This window comes from Bidens hawaiensis, unplaced genomic scaffold (genome assembly GCF_021521415.1).
Source record: "Bidens hawaiensis isolate Kalapana, Puna unplaced genomic scaffold, B.hawaiensis_p1.1 tig00005780_1, whole genome shotgun sequence".
Taxonomy (NCBI): domain Eukaryota; kingdom Viridiplantae; phylum Streptophyta; class Magnoliopsida; order Asterales; family Asteraceae; genus Bidens; species Bidens hawaiensis.
Window position 1 is genome coordinate 202948 of NW_027491379.1, and position 18795 is coordinate 221742.

Below are 18795 nucleotides of genomic sequence, written 5' to 3' on the forward strand. Positions count from 1 at the left end.
TTATGTCATCACCAACACACATAATGGTTCCATTTTCTCTAGGTTTACCCATATCAGTTCCACATCCAAGTTCCCTTTGACAAACCAACCAACCCAAATCTGTAACCGTTGAACATTTCGATCACAGCCATCCCATCCTCAGTTATAACAATAACAAACAAGAACGGATCGGAAACAGTGAACAGACACAGCAATGACATGTGTCTGAACTTGACGGTCAATCAAATTAACCAATAAATCAAGTAAATGAAAATAAACTTTAAACATATCTATTGCGAACAAATTTGACCCAATCCGAACGCTGAATTTTCACACAAACCGGTTTCCCAATTTCACCGTTGATAATTAACAGACAAACCCGAACTTGAAATTTCACAAAACGTTAGATCCTTGGTCATATGTCAGTATGTCACATCCTGATCAAAACAAAAAAGAAAATAATAATTAAAAAAAGGAATTGGAATTCCATTTGCTTTTCTTTTCTTCTCGTGATTCAGCAAACACACACACAAAAAAAAAAAAAAACTTTTCTTGTGACTTTCCTTCATACACCCCGAGAAGACAATATAGACCCAATTTCTTTTTTGTTTTTTACTGGTATCACTCGTAAAACGTCATCAAGACGATTCCGGCCAAAACGAACCGGCAAAATCAGCCAAAAATCTTGACCATACTCCTAACGCCACACCCGATGCCCGCAATCAAAACCAGCCAGGTTACAACCTCGACCACAACTTTTTTTTTCTTCTGCGAATTGGACCTGATTTCTACCGAAACCCCGGCGGCGATTAATTAAGGGAACACGAAACAGAATCACTAACCATATCCAAATCGAAACCCTAACTCAACCATCAATCTTGAACCGTCGATCACTGATGAACACGAGCCAGAAATAAATCCCGTGATTTCAATCGTTGAACCAGAATAAACCAAAATTGCGAATAGTTTTCCATGCAACAAACCGTGTGTTCAGTGAGCCAAAGCTCTGATACCACTTGTTAGAAACAAAACAGCGCGCGAAATCGAAACAACACACACATGCACAGACGATTAACACGTAGTAATTGGAAATATAAATGACACAAGAATTTTAACGTGGTTCGGTCCCACGAGAAGACCTACATCCACGGGCCGCAACTAGGTTTTCTTATTAGCTCATAATAAAGTTTACAATTACATGATGGGATATATATAATACACAAGATTAAGGCTAAACATAATTAGGAACCAAAACCGGGACTCCTTATAAAACAGGCCGAAAGGCCTTCATAATCCAACACTCGTCGTTGTTGACACCACAATCTCTGCTTATCTATCTGTTCTACACTCTTACGTACACTTTTATTATCAGAAAAAAAGTGATTGTGCATACGTGAGTTTATATACTTGTGTGTAATAATTGGTTAACAGTTTAATGTTTATATATAAATTATGGTTAAAATTTTATTTCTGTAAAAACTAAAAAATGTAGCTAGCATATATACTGCATGTATGTATACAATAATTAATTATTAAACATAATTTAATTAGTTAAGCTGTATATTACAGAACTTATTGTATTTTGAATGGGAACTCAAAGAAATATGTATGATTAGTCTTTGATTTCACATGACATTAAGAAATATATTCTCTTTGAATTCTGCAATATAAATAAACCAGCTAGCTTCGATGTATATATGCTCATCAACACTTCAATGGCATTCAAAATCCTTTTCCTTTTAGCTTTCCTGGTGCTTGGTGTTCAGTCCATCTTGGAAGCTGATGAAGCAAATGCTTTGAAACATTTCAAGAGTTTAATCACAGACGACCCGACTGGTGCACTCCTGAATTGGAATGCTGAATCCACCCACCACTGCAACTGGATGGGAATCCAATGCCATAATACCACCAAACGTATCATTTCTATTTCCATTAAAAAAAACACCTCAAAGGCCAAATATCTCCCTTTCTTGGTAGCCTTTCCGGTCTCCAGGTTCTTGATTTATCTAATAACTCATTCACTGGCAACATTCCATTCCAGTTGGGATACTGCACACAACTTTCCGAACTTATTCTGTATTCCAATTTCATCACTGGAATCATTCCGGATAGCTTGTGTAACTGCACCTCTTTGTTACACCTTGAACTTAGTTCCAACAAACTTAACGGTACACTTCCAAACAAAATCGGTAATTTGGTCAATCTTCAGATTCTTGGGGCTGTTGATAACCTTCTAGAAGGGTCGATTCCGACTTCGATTGATCAGCTGAAAAATTTACAAGCTCTTGGTTTGAGCCAAAACCAACAATCTGGTATCATTCCTAGAGTGATTGGGAATTTGTCCGGATTACAAATTCTTTACTTGTGGCAAAACTCTCTCTCTGGCCCAATTCCAACTTCCATTGGAAATTTGAAAGAGTTACAAGATCTTGAATTGAGCCAAAACCAACTTTCTGGTATCATTCCTAGAGAGATTGGGAATTTGTCCGGATTACAAATTCTTTACTTGTGGCAAAACTCTCTCTCTGGCCCGATTCCAACTTCCATTGGAAATTTGAAAGACCTACAAGATATTGATTTTAGCCAAAACCAACTTTCTGGTATCATTCCTAAAGAGATTGGAAATTTGTCTAGGTTACAAGTTCTTTACTTGTGGCAAAACTCTCTCTCTGGCCCGATTCCAACTTCCATTGGAAATTTGAAAGAGTTACAAGATCTTGAATTGAACCAAAACCACTTTTCTGGTATCATTCCTAGAGAGTTTGGGAATTTATCTAGGTTACAAGTTCTTAACTTGTGGCAAAACTCTCTCTCAGGGCCCGTACCATCCGAACTGGGTAAACTCCAAAATCAACAGACACTGTACCTGAATAACAATTCCATCAGTGGAATCATTCCAGATAGCTTGTGTAACTACACTTCTTTGCTACAACTTGGGCTTAGTTCCAACAAACTTTACGGTTCAATTCCGACTTCAATTGGAAACCTAACGGGTCTAGTGCTGTTACTACTACGCCAAAACCAATTTTCAGGCACCATTCCTGTAGAAATCTCAAAAATTTCTTCACTTAAAAGCCTATCAATCAGTGACAATAATCTAGAAGGTCGGGTACCTGATGAAATCTATGAGCTTAAACAGTTGACTTATCTCTATATGAGGAACAATAACTTTGAAGGTCCAGTTTTGAATTCTATTTCAAAGCTTGAGATGCTCTCTAAGTTGGATCTCAGTGGAAATAGGTTTAACGGGTCAATTGGGGACATCGTGACAAAACTGAACCAGTTGATTTTGATAGATTTGTCACACAGTTTCTTCAGCGGATCAATTTCAGGGCCAACAATTTCAAGTTTAAAAAATATGCAGATATATCTAAACTTCTCAAACAATTATCTTACAGGAAATATCCCAAGTGAGTTTGGGATGATGGAGATGGTGCAAGCCATTGATATCTCAAACAATAATCTCTCAGGGGACATTCCTGTAACAATTCAGAACTGCAGAAACCTGCAAAGTCTTGATCTATCAAGAAACCAGCTTTCCGGTACCGTTTCCGATGAAATATTCCCTACTCTCAAGCTTCTTTCGTTCATAAATTTCTCAAGAAATCAGTTGGAAGGAGCGATACCCGAAATCATGGCGAATCTGACACTTCTTACTTCACTTGATCTTTCCCATAACAAATTCAGTGGCACGATTCCTGAAAATTTTGGCAACAGTTTCATATTGAAACACCTCAACCTCTCCTTCAATCTGTTGGAAATCATAAGCACAAAAGTATTTGATAATGAAAGGAAACAAAATGGATATTTATTGATTAATGTAAATATCTTGGTGCCGAACAAAGGGTGTCGGCCCTCACCCTTATATACACAAGGATTTTGGCGGTTAACTGTCAACAAACAAAACGGTTATGACAGTTATAATCAACTGTAATAACTGTCAATATAACCGTCATCTGTTTATAAAAATATTAACCGACAACTACTTATGTTACAATGATAATAATAACAATAACCTAAGTACTAATGTTTATTTACATATGCTAAGTATGATAAGATATACAAATGATGTTTACACTAATAACATACTCCCCTAAACATCATAAATTAAGGAGAGGTCTTGTAAGTGGGCAGACTTTGGATTGCTTCTTCAACAGCTTTTGTAGCTCCAGAAAAATTGAATCTTCGTCTCTTGAGTATACGTTTTGCTGCATTCCAGTCACCATTGAGATATAATGCATAATCTGATTGTTCATCGGGTGTTGTTGACAAAGGTTGAGATTCATTAGAAGTTCCGCCTTGTTTTCCAACTTGTTTTCCGTCATGAGATATATTATTTCTTCTTTCTCTTGCAGCACATGTAATGTTGTAATTCCATTCCATTGCATCAAGATAATTTAAGTAGACATCCTTTACCCACATATCATCAGAGTATTCTAATCCCAATTCTTTGGCTATAAGTGTCCAAATATTATATTCACTTACTTGTTTTGCCCCTCCTTCTTTCTTGACGGCGATGAATAGATCAAGTAAATCAATTTTTTTGTTGCAGTCCATCAATGGAGGAATCGGTTTTGAGAGTTTTAAATAAAAACTAAAAAACCAATCTAACATTTGTAAAAACTTTGTGGATAGTTGATCTTTATATTTGTAAAGATCATCTATACTATCGATTAAATCAAGAAGTGTTATACAGTCATTAAAAGAGTTAAACTCTACCGCTTCAATAATCACACGTAACCAAAGTGATTCATTTTGGGACGAGTTATTCAAAGAGAGTTCTTGAAAATATGAATTCAAATAAGATTTTTTAAAGGATTCATATTCATTATCTTTTCCTAAGATCACTTTATTCTTTTCAAAACGATTCATTCTTGTTTCTTGATAAGGATCATTTGAAAAATCCTTTTCTTTTTCAAACATGGGATCAATTTTGCATTTGTGTCCCTCAAACTTAATCTTAAAACCTTGTAATCTTAATTGTTCCAAACTAAAAACATTTTTACCAGAGTCTGGAACATAGAACACACTTTCAAAAAATAACAATTTTCCATTCTGATTAAGTGAAACTTGCCCAACTCCACGTATAAACAAAATTTCAGATTTTTTTATACGACTTTCTACCCAAATGATGTCATTATTTTATCAAATTGGGATAAATCATTTGCAAATTGATTTCGTATGTTTATATTAACATACCATATTCCTGACCAGGATCCTTGGTCAGTTCCTGATACAATGTATTCATCAGTATGATTGTTCATCGCATACTGATCTTGTATCCCCATATTGATTGTGCCTCGGATTAGAGATGTGGCTTCATCTTGTTCTTTGAGTTTGCAATGTCGGACTTTGTGACCAGTCTCCCAGCAATAATAACATAGACGTTTCTCAATGTCTCTAATTCTGCGATTCCTGCTTCTGAAAGATCCTTCCATGTTGTTTGATAAGATTTACGGATTTGTAGTGACGATTGTAGTGGCTCTGATACTAGATGTTGGAAATCAGAAGCACAAAAGTATTTGATAATGAAAGGAAACGAAATGGATATTTATTGATTAATGTAAATATCTTGGTGCCGAACAAAGGGTGTCGGCCCTCACCCTTATATACACAAGGATTTTGGCGGTTAACTGTCAACAAACAAAACGGTTATGACAGTTATAATCAACTGTAATAACTGTCAATATAACCGTCATCTGTTTATAACAATATTAACCGACAACTACTTATGTTACAATGATAATAATAACAATAACCTAAGTACTAATGTTTATTTACATATGCTAAGTATGATAAGATATACAAATGATGTTTACACTAATAACACAATCACCTCGAAGGACGTGTTCCCGATAAAGGACTTTTCAAAAACTCTAGTGTAGTAGGGCTACTTGGAAATCCGTCTCTGTGTGTTGCAAACGCAACCAAATCATGCGCCTATCATTCACATCAAGTATCCAGAAAAGTCATAATTCTTGCAATATTCCTCGGATCTCTAGCTTTGCTTCTTGTATTATTTTTGGCGGTTTTATATTATTGCTATGTTCGAAAACCAAAAGTTAAATCTGGGGACAAAGAATTAGAATTCACCCAAGGGTGTACTCTCAAAAGATTTGATAGAAAAGAACTGGAAGATGCTACTAATGGATTCAGTAAAAGTAACCTTTTTGGTACAAGCAGTTTAAATGAACTAAATCGTGAATTAAGTCAGTCTGAGATTAATAAAGCTCGATACACGATTTACGGTTAGAAAAACCGAGTTTACCTGTCCAGTCAACGGTTTCAAAATCAGAATGACTTGTATCACTAAAAACCTAGTTTACCTGTCCGTAATTGACTTCTAGCCATAACATACATCAAAACCGTCCGAACTATACCATATAAACCCCTCAATTATAGTTTTCATTCCAGCCTAGGGGTGACTCGTCCGCCACTACCACTACCAACCGCCACCATTGACACGACCTGCATTGCTGCATTGCCTGTCAGTCTGTCACCGTTGTCGCCTCAACCTGTTAACAGATTCTCCAATTGGCTTTATGCTGCACTAGAACGGATCCAGATGATCGACGAAACATGAACGAAATCTTATATTCACTTACAAAAATCAGCAAGAAAGTGTAGTTATAACTCACATTTGAGTTATTATAATAGCAAGTTTCATTTCGAGATTGTAGCAGTTGCATATTTGTCGAGAGCATTACTTCCATTTCAACAAAATGGCATAGAGAGTATTTAATGACCGTTTTGCCCTTAAACCAATTTAACTCCTTACCTTTATCCTCTTTCACTTCCTAAATTTGTCTCAAAATAAGAAGAATGCATGTTGTTCCTGGTCAAACTGCAACATAACTTTATAGTAAAAAGGTCTACACATGCTTCTCATCAAATTACTGCACAACTTGCTTACAAATTATCCAATTGGTCACTAATGTTTTATGTATACATCGAAATGTTAACTCAGACACCTATTTTTTATTCTTTGATTCTAAAACAAAACATTTCAACCCGAGTCTATTCTACAAATCACAATCCTTTTAACTTATTTATGTCATTTGGTCAGAAAAAAACAGAAACTCTTTTTTTTCACACTCCAGTTCCTCATAAGGCTACATTAGTCATTACTCACTAGTAAATTCCCAGTTTGACTTTCTTTAGTTAAAATGACCAAAAGATGCATACATTAACCAACACTCCTGAACTGCATCATTCAAAGATCACTAATTTCTATGTCTATCTTGTTCTTCGCATTTCATGGCAAGTATCCAACCCATCTATCAAAACTCAAGAACTCGTCACTGACTGAAGGCTGTTTACTTCTTCTCTCCTTATAATATCTTTCATAAGCCGGTTTCGTTCTTAAAGAAAGCAGAAAACTCGAAACCAAACCCAACAAAGAAGCGCATCCCCACAATATAAACGTCTGGTAATAACATTTTCGACCAATACACACCGTTGATCCTTCATCTTCTGAGCTCCTGATGTGGTCATCATAAACCAGAGATGCAGTAACACTGTATATCAATGATCCTAACGGGATGTTGGTTATAAGAATATTATGATTAATCTCGAGCTCTCTGAACCAAAAAGCTCGGAAGTGATCGTAACAGCTGTTGACACTAAGAACCCGAAGCAGACTCCTATCAAACCGGTAGCCACACGTAAAACAGTCAATCCGTCTGATAATATTAGCAAGACAAAAGCAAAAGGCATCAGCACGAGTGCAAGTGATAGCCTCCCGGTCCGAGTACTATACATACCTGTATAAGTCTGGTGGTAAAATTGCAGGCAACCAAATCTGCAGCACCCGAAAGAAGACGCCCAAAAAACAAGCATGTAGAATAAGTCGTAACAAGTGGTTTGGTCATGGAAATGTATCCAAGTGACTGCACAACCTGCCCTAAATTGTTACTGTAAACGAGCCCGATAGTACCCCCACAAAAATACGCGATATAATAAAGCCAAAAATCACACCGAGACACGAGATTTGTAGCACTATGCTCCTCACCAAGCACCGTTAACTGATCCTGTTCGATTATTTCATTAAAACCGCAACCACCACGTGAACTCGTGTCAACCACAAGAGTAATACATTCTTCAGGGAATTCTTCATGATGTTCAAATTCAACAAAATAGTAACCCGGGCTTTTAACGGGCTGTTGTTTAAAGTAATAAGTCCGGTGCACTTTCTTTATAAGATAAATGATGCTTGGGGAGATGAATGGAAGGATTATCAAAAACATTGACATGATATATATGTTTTGTGACTTTAGATCTAAGAAGAAGAGATAAAGGCCCGTAACAGCTGCTAATATATACAAACAGACGAATATATGTGCGTCGTCTTTGATGACTGTTTCGGGCCTAGTGCTGCTATGGCTACAATGAAAGGGACAATGGCGTTTAGAAGAAGGTATGACGTGCTTTTGTCATTCGGGAATATTTGAGTGGTGAGGAGGTTGTATAAAGCCGCGGTTACTCCATTGAAACTAACACTTAAAGATACCGCAATTGGCCAGTTTTCAGGAAAGTTATGTATGTTAACAACAAAACAGAGACTGTGTTGGAAGCCGCTCCCATCGCCGCCGGAAGCGGCTGCCGCAGCCGTTGACCAACCACCGCCGTGCCGCTGCTGCTGTCCAGGCACCGCTGCTGCCGGCTGCCTCCATGCACCGCCACCACCGGGTGTCGTTCGTGTTGTCACCTAGCGAAGTTAGTTATGTGGTGTCTCAACTAGTTATTCATTAACCGAGGTAAAATTAAATATTGTCGGTATTTAGTTTGGTTGTTTTGTTTTTGTACTCGTGTTGTTTGTAACTGGATCCTGTATGGTTCCATAAAGTGATGATTACTCGTTTATTTATTCAGCCGTATTCATAATAATTTTAATCAGATTAATAATTATGAAACTTTTATTAAAATCGGGTTTAATCATTAAACCGTTGACTGATTACCACTTAAACCCAAAAAAATAAATATCCGCAAAGTATGAAGATTGAAGCACAGTTTAAATATGTGATCCTAAGTCAAAATAATCCCCAAATAAGGTCGAGAGACTCGCAATATAATTAGCCTTTAGCCATTAGTTGTCTTTTAATATCTATATGTTAATACCATTTTCTTTGTTTTGTACTTTGGGTCCTACGAACTTACTTGGGTTTTCTAGTTTTGGTAATTTTATAGCTTTTCAAAAAAAAAAATGTAGGGTGTGTTATTATCTTTATAAAATAATAAAATATAATTTATTATTATTTTATTTCAAAAGATAAAAGTTCATTATTTTAAATATAAAACAAATGTGAACTTTTGTTTTACTTAAAAATATATATTTGGCTCATGACCGATTCATTACTTTTATTTTCTTTTTTATATTGTTTATTTCAATGAAACCAATATTAGTTTGACAAATGATAGGTCACTAATAGTCTAAAAGTATTTATAGAGTTAATGGTTGGATTTAAAATTCATGAGTTGTGAATAGAGAGACAATATTGCCTTAATAATAATTTTAATTTTATCAATATGATTATAATGTTATTCTGTTAACTTATTCCTGTAAATGTTATTAATAACTTCTACAAGTAAGGAGATGAAGGAGCGCATGCCGTTAATTAAGTTGAATAGTATTTCGTGTTTTCGGTTTAAACATTCAAATTGGGCCTTATATGAATAAAAGCAAGAAGTTAAAAGTAGCTAGAATCATTTATTTTTAAATTAATAATATATGGATCATCTAAACTCTAAAACAGATGATTTAACTTTAACGGGTCAAAATGCCTGCCTAGCTTATCATACCCGCACGGCACACCCATTGTTTGTTGCTGCTACCTACTCGGCTGCTCGCCATTGTCGACATCACAATCTCCGCTTATGTTGTCACGATGTTCGATGCCACCGTAGTCGCCGACGCTGCCTACTGCAGCCCTCAACCACCGTAGTCATTCAATCCAAGTTCTTTTGGTAAATTAATACTCATTTCAGCTTCCCAGTTGCTAATGCTTTAATTTCTCCCATGCGTGAGCAACTTAAACACTTCTTCTCGTTTTAATCCGAACTCATCTAGCTCTGTACGTACGTATCCATTTTGACCGGTTACATAACTGATAACACCATCTGCTGTTCAAAATTAAGAAAAACATGCATACGACCACGCGCCCTGTTCATTTTGTCAAGCTTTTCAGGGTGTCACCCGGTAAAATTACTAATAAAAATTGAAATATATATATATATTATTTTTATATTCATTAATATTACTAAATCACTGTTATGTAATCCAATCCTTGAAAGGGAAATCCCAAGATATCACGTGTACGTTGGGTTTATTTGTTTCAGCTTTACAATGACTTTAGAATTTGGCACACCGTTAACACTCTCACGTTCGTTTCACGGAATGAAATGGAATTGGAATTGGCATTTGTATAGGATTAGGAATTTGAATTAATTGGATTTGGAATTTGAACATTCCAATAGGAATTGGAATTGGAGATGATTGAAATCCAATTACATTCTTAATGTGTTCGTTTGACAAATGAATAGGAATCAGTTTTTTTAACGAAGACAACGAATAAAACATTTTAGTTTTTTTACTTTTTTTGTTTTTTATTTATATTTTGAGTTTTTATTTTTTTTAATGTTTATTATGGGTTTTCTATTAAGATAAGAAAACCCCTCAAAAAAAATATTCAAAAATAATAATAAAAAATCATAACACTCAAAATATAAGTAAAAAACAAAAAAAGTAAAAAAAAAACTAAAATGTTTTATTCGTTGTCTTTGTTAAAAAAAAAACCTCGAGAATAGATTCCACAGAATTACCTTAATTCTTCCACATTTTGGAAGGATTTGGAATCCCTTAATTTAAAGGAATTTGAAGGAATTGAATTCCAATTCCAATTCCTTGAACCGAACATAGCAAAGTGAAACTAAGATTCCAATTCCAACGAAACAAACACGCCATGTCATGAGATTTTAATTCTAATTCCTTTGAATTCCCACGAATTCTGTGAAACGAACATGCCCTTACAGTATAGTACATTTCATTTTAGACGTAAGATGTCTGGCATCTTTAAACCCAAACTTTTGTACACTATTATTAGACAAAAAAGTGATTGTTCATGCGTGATCAGTTATATACTTGTGTGTATAATAATTTGTTATCAGTTTATTTATCAATTATGGTTAAATTTTTAATTTTTTTTAACTAAAATATATGTTACATCTGTAGCTAACATATATACTAAAAACAAACATTCATGTATGCATGTAATAAATGTTTTTTAAATATAATTTAATTAAGCTGTAAAATACTAGAACTTGTTTTCTGAATGGGAACTCAAAGAACTTTAGGATGCCGTGTGAGGTGGAGTGTAACCAAAAGATTATTTACTTAAAGGGTCTTTGATATGATAATAGTCTTTGATTTAAACAGTAAAAAAATATTATTTCCTGCTAGATTTGCAATATAAATAATCAGCTTCGATGTATGCATGCTCATCATCACTTCAATGGCATTCAAAATCCTCATCCTTTTAGCTTTCCTGGTGCTGGGTGTTCAGTCCACCATGGAAGCTGATGAAGCAAATGCTTTGAAACGTTTCAAGAATTCAATCACAGACGATCCGACTGGTGCACTTCAGGATTGGCATGCTGAATCCACCCACCATTGCAATTGGACTGGAATCCAATGCCATAATACCGACTCCAAAGACATTCAGAGGATAAAACACTCTCCAAATTAGTAGACTATACCAAGAGAGATTTTCACATTCGGATTCCCGGTCTTCCGAACCCAACGTCCCTTTGGAAACTAACCTAGAACACACAGCGTGCTCCCATTGTTACCAAAACCCCGAACATGTTTAGACCTTCGAATACGCTCAAACTGACATCCCTGTGGCTCCATGCTTCATGTACGAAAATTGAAACCCCTTTGCTCTTCCCATTTAGCGAGCCAAGACCTTAATTCGAAAGTTGCTTCACTTCTTTCGATGATACAGAGACCGTATCTTCCAAAGTCTTTAACTAAAATGTTCACGAATGCTTTATTGAAGCGAGTAACAAGAAATTAAGCATACCAGAATCTTAAACCCAAGAGTCTTCACCACCTTTACTAAGTCCTAATATCTCATAAGTAGAATTTCAAACCTTTCGACATCGACTTCTCAAATGTCCCATCTCCATGCAGACGGCCAAGTCAACTATCCCAGCTCCAACTGTCCCAACCCATGCCACACCAACACTCCATGAGATGAACCCCACTCGTACTTTCCCAACAAATAACTTTACCCACACAAGATCCCGATCCTCTCAAGTGTCGTACCAATGATCACCACTAAACAAGATATAACTTCACAATTCCAAACGACCAAGAAGTAATAATCACATTTCCAAACCAACTAACAAGCGAACAATTATAACAGCAGTAGAACATTCATGAAACATAAGCGGTACCAAGGGTTCTATGACCGTACACACGACCAGTTAACGCAAACACTAACCGAAAGATCATCCAAACGAGTAATAGTTCACATGACTTGCCACTGACCTCTTTTTTTCACTTATGTCATCACCAACACACATAATGGTTCCATTTTCTCTAGGTTTACCCATATCAGTTCCACATCCAAGTTCCCTTTGACAAACCAACCAACCCAAATCTGTAACCATTGAACATTTCGATCACAGCCATCCCATCTTCAGTTATAACAATAACAAACAAGAACGGATCGGAAACAGTGAACAGACACAGCAATGACATGTGTCTGAACTTGACGGTCAATCAAAATAACCGATAAATCAAGTAAATGAAAATAAACTTTAAACATATCTATTGCGAACAAATTTGACCCAATCCGAACGCTGAATTTTCACACAAACCGGTTTCCCAATTTCACCGTTGATAATTAACAGACAAACCCGAACTTGAAATTTCACAAAACGTTAGATCCTTGGTCATATGTCAGTATGTCACATCCTGATCAAAACAAAAAAGAAAATAATAATTAAAAAAAGGAATTGGAATTCCATTTGCTTTTCTTTTCTTCTCGTGATTCAGCAAACACACACACACAAAAAAAAAAAAAAACTTTTCTTGTGACTTTCCTTCATACACCCCGAGAAGACAATATAGACCCAATTTCTTTTTTGTTTTTTACTGGTATCACTCGTAAAACGTCATCAAGACGATTCCGGCCAAAACGAACCGGCAAAATCAGCCAAAAATCTTGACCATACTCCTAACGCCACACCCGATCACGATGCCCGCAATCAAAACCAGCCAGGTTACAACCTCGACCACAACTTTTTTTTTTCTTCTGCGAATTGGACCTGATTTCTACCGAAACCCCGGCGGCGATTAATTAAGGGAACACGAAACAGAATCACTAACCATATCCAAATCGAAACCCTAACTCAACCATCAATCTTGAACCGTCGATCACTGATGAACACGAGCCAGAAATCAATCCCGTGATTTCAATCGTTGAACCAGAATAAACCAAAATTGCGAATAGTTTTCCATGCAACAAACCGTGTGTTCAGTGAGCCAAAGCTCTGATACCACTTGTTAGAAACAAAACAGCGCGCGAAAGCGAAACAACACACACATGCACAGACGATTAACACGTAGTAACTGGAAATATAAATGACACAAGAATTTTAACGTGGTTCGGTCCCACGAGAAGACCTACATCCACGGGCCGCAACTAGGTTTTCTTATTAGCTCATAATAAAGTTTACAATTACATGATGGGATATATATATATAATACACAAGATTAAGGCTAAACATAATTAGGAACCAAAACCGGGACTCCTTATAAAACAGGCCGAAAGGCCTTCATAATCCAACACTCGTCGTTGTTGACACCACAATCTCTACTTATCTGTCTGTTCTACACTCTTACGTACACTTTTATTATCAGACAAAAAGTGATTGTGCATACGTGAGTTTATATACTTGTGTGTAATAATTGGTTAACAGTTTAATGTTTATATATAAATTATGGTTAAAATTTTATTTCTGTAAAAACTACAAAATGTAGCTAGCATATATACTGCATGTATGTATACAATAATTAATTATTAAACATAATTTAATTAGTTAAGCTGTATATTACAGAACTTATTGTATTTTGAATGGGAACTCAAAGAAATATGTATGATTAGTCTTTGATTTCACATGACATTAAGAAATATATTCTCTTTGAATTCTGCAATATAAATAAACCAGCTAGCTTCGATGTATATATGCTCATCAACACTTCAATGGCATTCAAAATCCTTTTCCCTTTAGCTTTCCTGGTGCTGGGTGTTCAGTCCACCTTGGAAGCTGATGAAGCAAATGATTTGAAACGTTTCAAGAATTCAATCACAGACGATCCGACTGGGGCACTTCAGGATTGGCATGCTGAATCCACCCACCATTGCAATTGGACTGGAATCCAATGCCATAATATCACTAAACGTGTGATTTCTATAGCAATTCCACAAGCACACCTCAAAGGCCAAATCTCTCCCTTTCTTGGTAACCTTTCCAACCTCAGGCTTCTTAATTTGTCTGAAAATTCTTTCAGCAGCAACATTCCATTCCAGTTGGGATACTGCACACAGCTTGCCACACTTGATATTTACAACAATTCCCTCTCTGGCTCGATTCCAACTGAACTAAGGAGACTCAAGAATCTGCATACACTAGACTCACAAACAATTCCCTCACTGGAACCATCCCAGATAGCTTGTGTAACTGCACTTCTTTGCTACAACTTAAACTTGGTTCCAACAGACTCAGTGGTACAGTTCCAAATAGAATTGGCGATTTTCCCAATCTTCAAATTCTTTGGGCTTTTGATAACCTTTTAGAAGGGCCGATTCCAACTTCCATTGGAAATTTGAAAGAGCTACAAGAACTTGACTTGAGCGAAAACCAACTTTCTGGTATCATACCTAGAGAGATCGGGAATTTGTCCAGGTTACAGGGTCTTTACTTGTGGCAAAATTCCCTCTCAGGCCCTATTCCAACTTCCATTGGAAATTTGAAAGAGCTACAATATCTTGGATTGACTCGAAACCAATTTTCTGGTATCATTCCTAGAGAGATTGGAAATTTGTCTAGGTTACAAGTTCTTTTCCTGTGGCAAAATTCCCTCTCTGGCCCGATTCCAACTTCCATTGGAAATTTGAAAGAGCTACAAGATCTTGAATTGAGCGAAAACCAACTTTCTGGTACCATTCCAAGATAAATTGGGAATTTGTCCAGCTTACAATTTCTATACTTGTGGCAAAATTCCCTCTCTGGCCCGATTCCAACTTCCATTGGAAATTTGAAAGAGCTATAAGGTCTTGAATTGAGCCTGAACCAACTTTCGGGTATCATTCCTAGAGAGATTGGAAATTTGTCCAAGTTACAAGTTCTTTACATGTGGCAAAATTCTCTCTATGGCCCGATTCCAACTTCCGTTGGAAATTTAAGAGAGCTACAAGATCTTGATTTGAGACGAAACCAACTTTCTGGTATCATTCCTAGAGAGATTGGGAATTTGTCCGGTTTACAAACTCTTTACTTGTGGCAAAATTCCCTCTTTGGCCCGATTCCAACTTCCATTGAAAATTTGAAAGAGCTTCTAAATCTTGAATTGAGCGAAAACCAATTTTCAGGCACCATTCCATTAGAATCTCAAACCTTTCTTCCCTTCAAAGCCTATCTGTCGATAACAATAATCTAGAAGGTCAGGTTCCTGATAAAATCTATGAGCTTAAACAGTTGACTCAACTCTATATTAAGAACAATAAATTTGAGGGTCCAGTTTTGAATTCTGTTTCAAAGCTCGAGATGCTATCTCATTTGGATCTCAGTGGAAACAGGTTTAACGGGTCATTTAGGGAAAGTACGACAAACTTAAACCGGTTGCTTTGGATAGACCTCTCAAACAACTTGATCACTAGATCGATTTCATGGCCAGTGATTGCGAGTATGAAGAATATACAGATATATCTCAATTTCTCAAACAATTTCCTATCAGGAAATATCCCAAGTGAGTTTGGGAAGATGGAGATGGTGCAAGCCATTGATATCTCAAACAATAATCTATCTGGAGGTATTCCTGTAACGATTCGGAACTGCAGAAACCTGCAGAGTCTTGATTTGTCTGGAAACCGACTTTCTGGTACTGTCTCCAAAGAAATATTCCCTACTCTAAAACTTTTTTCCTATATAAATTTCTCAAGAAATCAGTTGGACGGAGAGATCCCTGAAACCATGGCGAATCTGACACTTCTTACTTCACTTGATCTTTCACAAAACAAATTCAGTGGCACGATTCCTGAAAATTTTGGCAACAATTTGGCATTAAAACACCTCAACCTCTCCTTCAATCACCTCGAAGGACATGTTCCCAATAAGGGACTTCTCAAAAACTCTAGTGCAGTAGGATTAATTGGAAATCCGTCTTTGTGTGTTGCAAACAGAACCAAATCATGCGCCTATCATTCACATCAAATATCAAGAAAAGTCATAATTCTTGCAATATTGCTCGGATCTCTAGCTTTGCTTCTTGTATTATTTTTGGCGCTTTTATGTTATTGCCATATTCGAAAACCAAAAGTTAAATCTGGGGACAAAGAATTAGAATTCACCCGAGGGTGTACTCTCAAAAGATTTGATAGAAAAGAACTGGAAGATGCTACTAATGGATTCAGTAAAAGTAACCTTTTTGGTACAAGCAGTTTAAGCACAGTGTATAAGGGTAGACTAACAAATGGAAGTATGATAGCGGTAAAAAGTCTGAATTTCAGACTTTTCAACGGAATCCGATAAGAGCTTCTACAAAGAAATGAGCACGTTAGCAAAACTGAGGCATAGAAATCTAGTGAAAGTGGTTGGCTATGCATGGGAAAGTAGGAAACTAAAGGCTTTGGTTCTTGAAAACTTGGAAAACGGTAATCTAGACAAAGCTATACATGATTCTCGGATTGATCGATCAAGATGGAATCTTATGGAGAGAGTTTATCTGTTGGTTTCAGTTTCTAGAGGACTCGTTTATTTACATTCGGGCTATGATTTCCCCATTGTTCACTGTGATTTAAAGCCTTCTAACATTCTTCTTGATGAAAAATGGGATGCTCATGTAAGCGACTTTGGGACAGCTCGGATTCTGGGAGTTCATCAACACGATGGAAGCAACGTTTCTTCTGCATCAGCATTTCAGGGCACCATTGGTTATTTGGCGCCAGGTAATGCATCGCCTGCTCTCTTTTTAGATAACATTGTACCTAAAAGTTTACACTAATGCATTTTTGTTTTCTGTTAGAGTTTGCGTATATGCAAAAAGTGACAACAAAAGTAGATGTATTTAGCTTTGGAATTATATTGATGGAATTTATGACTAGAAAAAGACCAACAGGACTCACCGAAGACGAGGGAACTTTGCCACAGTTGATAGAACACGCACTTTCAAATGAAATCGGTGAGCTGGTTGAAATTTTAGATCCTGTATTGGCTTCCGATTTCCCCACAAAACACGGTGTTATAAAACAGATTCTTCAATTGGCTTTATCCTGCACTCAAGTGGATCCAGAAGATCGACCGGACATGAACGAGATCTTATCTTCACTTTCCAAGATCAGCAAGAAACTGCAGTTATAACTCATATATGAGTTATTAATTGCAAGTTTCATTTCAAGATTGTAGCAGTTTCATATTTGTTTGTGAGCATTACTTCTATTTATGCATAATGGCATAGAGAGTAGTTACTTTGACCATTCTGCCCTTAAACTGCATGTTGTTCCTATGTACTCTCAAATTGCAACAGAACTTTATAGTAAAAAATCTACACATGCTTCTCAACAAATTACTGCGCAACTTCAGCAATTTATTACTCAACTGCAAGTGTCAAATTGAGCAAGCTTGGACAACTAAATAAAAACTTGCATCTATTTTACCAGTTGATTTCTTTGAATAACAAACAATGCTTACAAATTATCCATTTGGTTACTAATGTGTTTTATGTATACATAGGAATGTTAACTCGAGCTAGCTCGGACAACGAAGAAAACTTATCGGTTATTCGCTTAGCAATAAACATTTCAAACAGATCGAACCATTTAAATGAACTAAATCATGAATTAAGTCAGTCTGAGATTAATAAAGCTCGATACACGATTTATGATTAGAAATACCGAGTTTATCTGTCTAGTTAACGGTTTTAAAATCAGAAGAATCCTTATCATTTTTAACCTTAAAAATCATTTCCACTTCAAAAGATTTGAACTCCATAATGACTTGTATTACAAAAAAAGAGAGGGGGAGAGATTTAAACAGTCAAACCAAACCATTTTGGCTAGTCTGACCAAACCATCCAGTTTGGTTTGTTTTTTACTTGATACACCCCTCAATTATATTTTTCATTCCAGCCTAGGGGTGACCCATCCGCCACTACCACTACCAACCGCCACCATTGGCACGACCTCCATCGTCTATCAATCTGTCACCGCTATCGCCTCCACCCGTCAACACTATCCGCCATAAAGCACATATATAACGAGTGAGCCCATTTTAATAATTTGATTCTAAAATAAATCATTTCAACCGAGTCTATTCTATAAATCACATTCAAAACTAATTTATGTCATTTGGTAAGAAAAGACAGAAACTCTTGTTTTCACACTCCAGTTCCTCATAAGGCTACCTTAATCATTACTCATTAGTAAATTCACAGTTTGACTTTCTTTAGTCAAAATGACCAGAAGTTGCATACATTAACCAGCACTACAAATTATATGTTACAAATTTATAAACTCAAAACCTATGAAGTCATAC

The 18795-nt window shown here is 36.3% G+C and overlaps 2 pseudogenes; one reads left to right on the plus strand and one right to left on the minus strand.

Moving 5' to 3' along the window:
• Positions 1–7234: 7234 nt before the first annotated feature.
• Positions 7235–9829, minus strand: LOC143630660 (protein NUCLEAR FUSION DEFECTIVE 4-like; annotated as a pseudogene).
• A 4358-nt stretch (positions 9830–14187) lies between these two features.
• On the plus strand, positions 14188–17710 carry LOC143630699 (uncharacterized; annotated as a pseudogene).
• The last annotated feature ends 1085 nt before the right edge of the window (positions 17711–18795 follow it).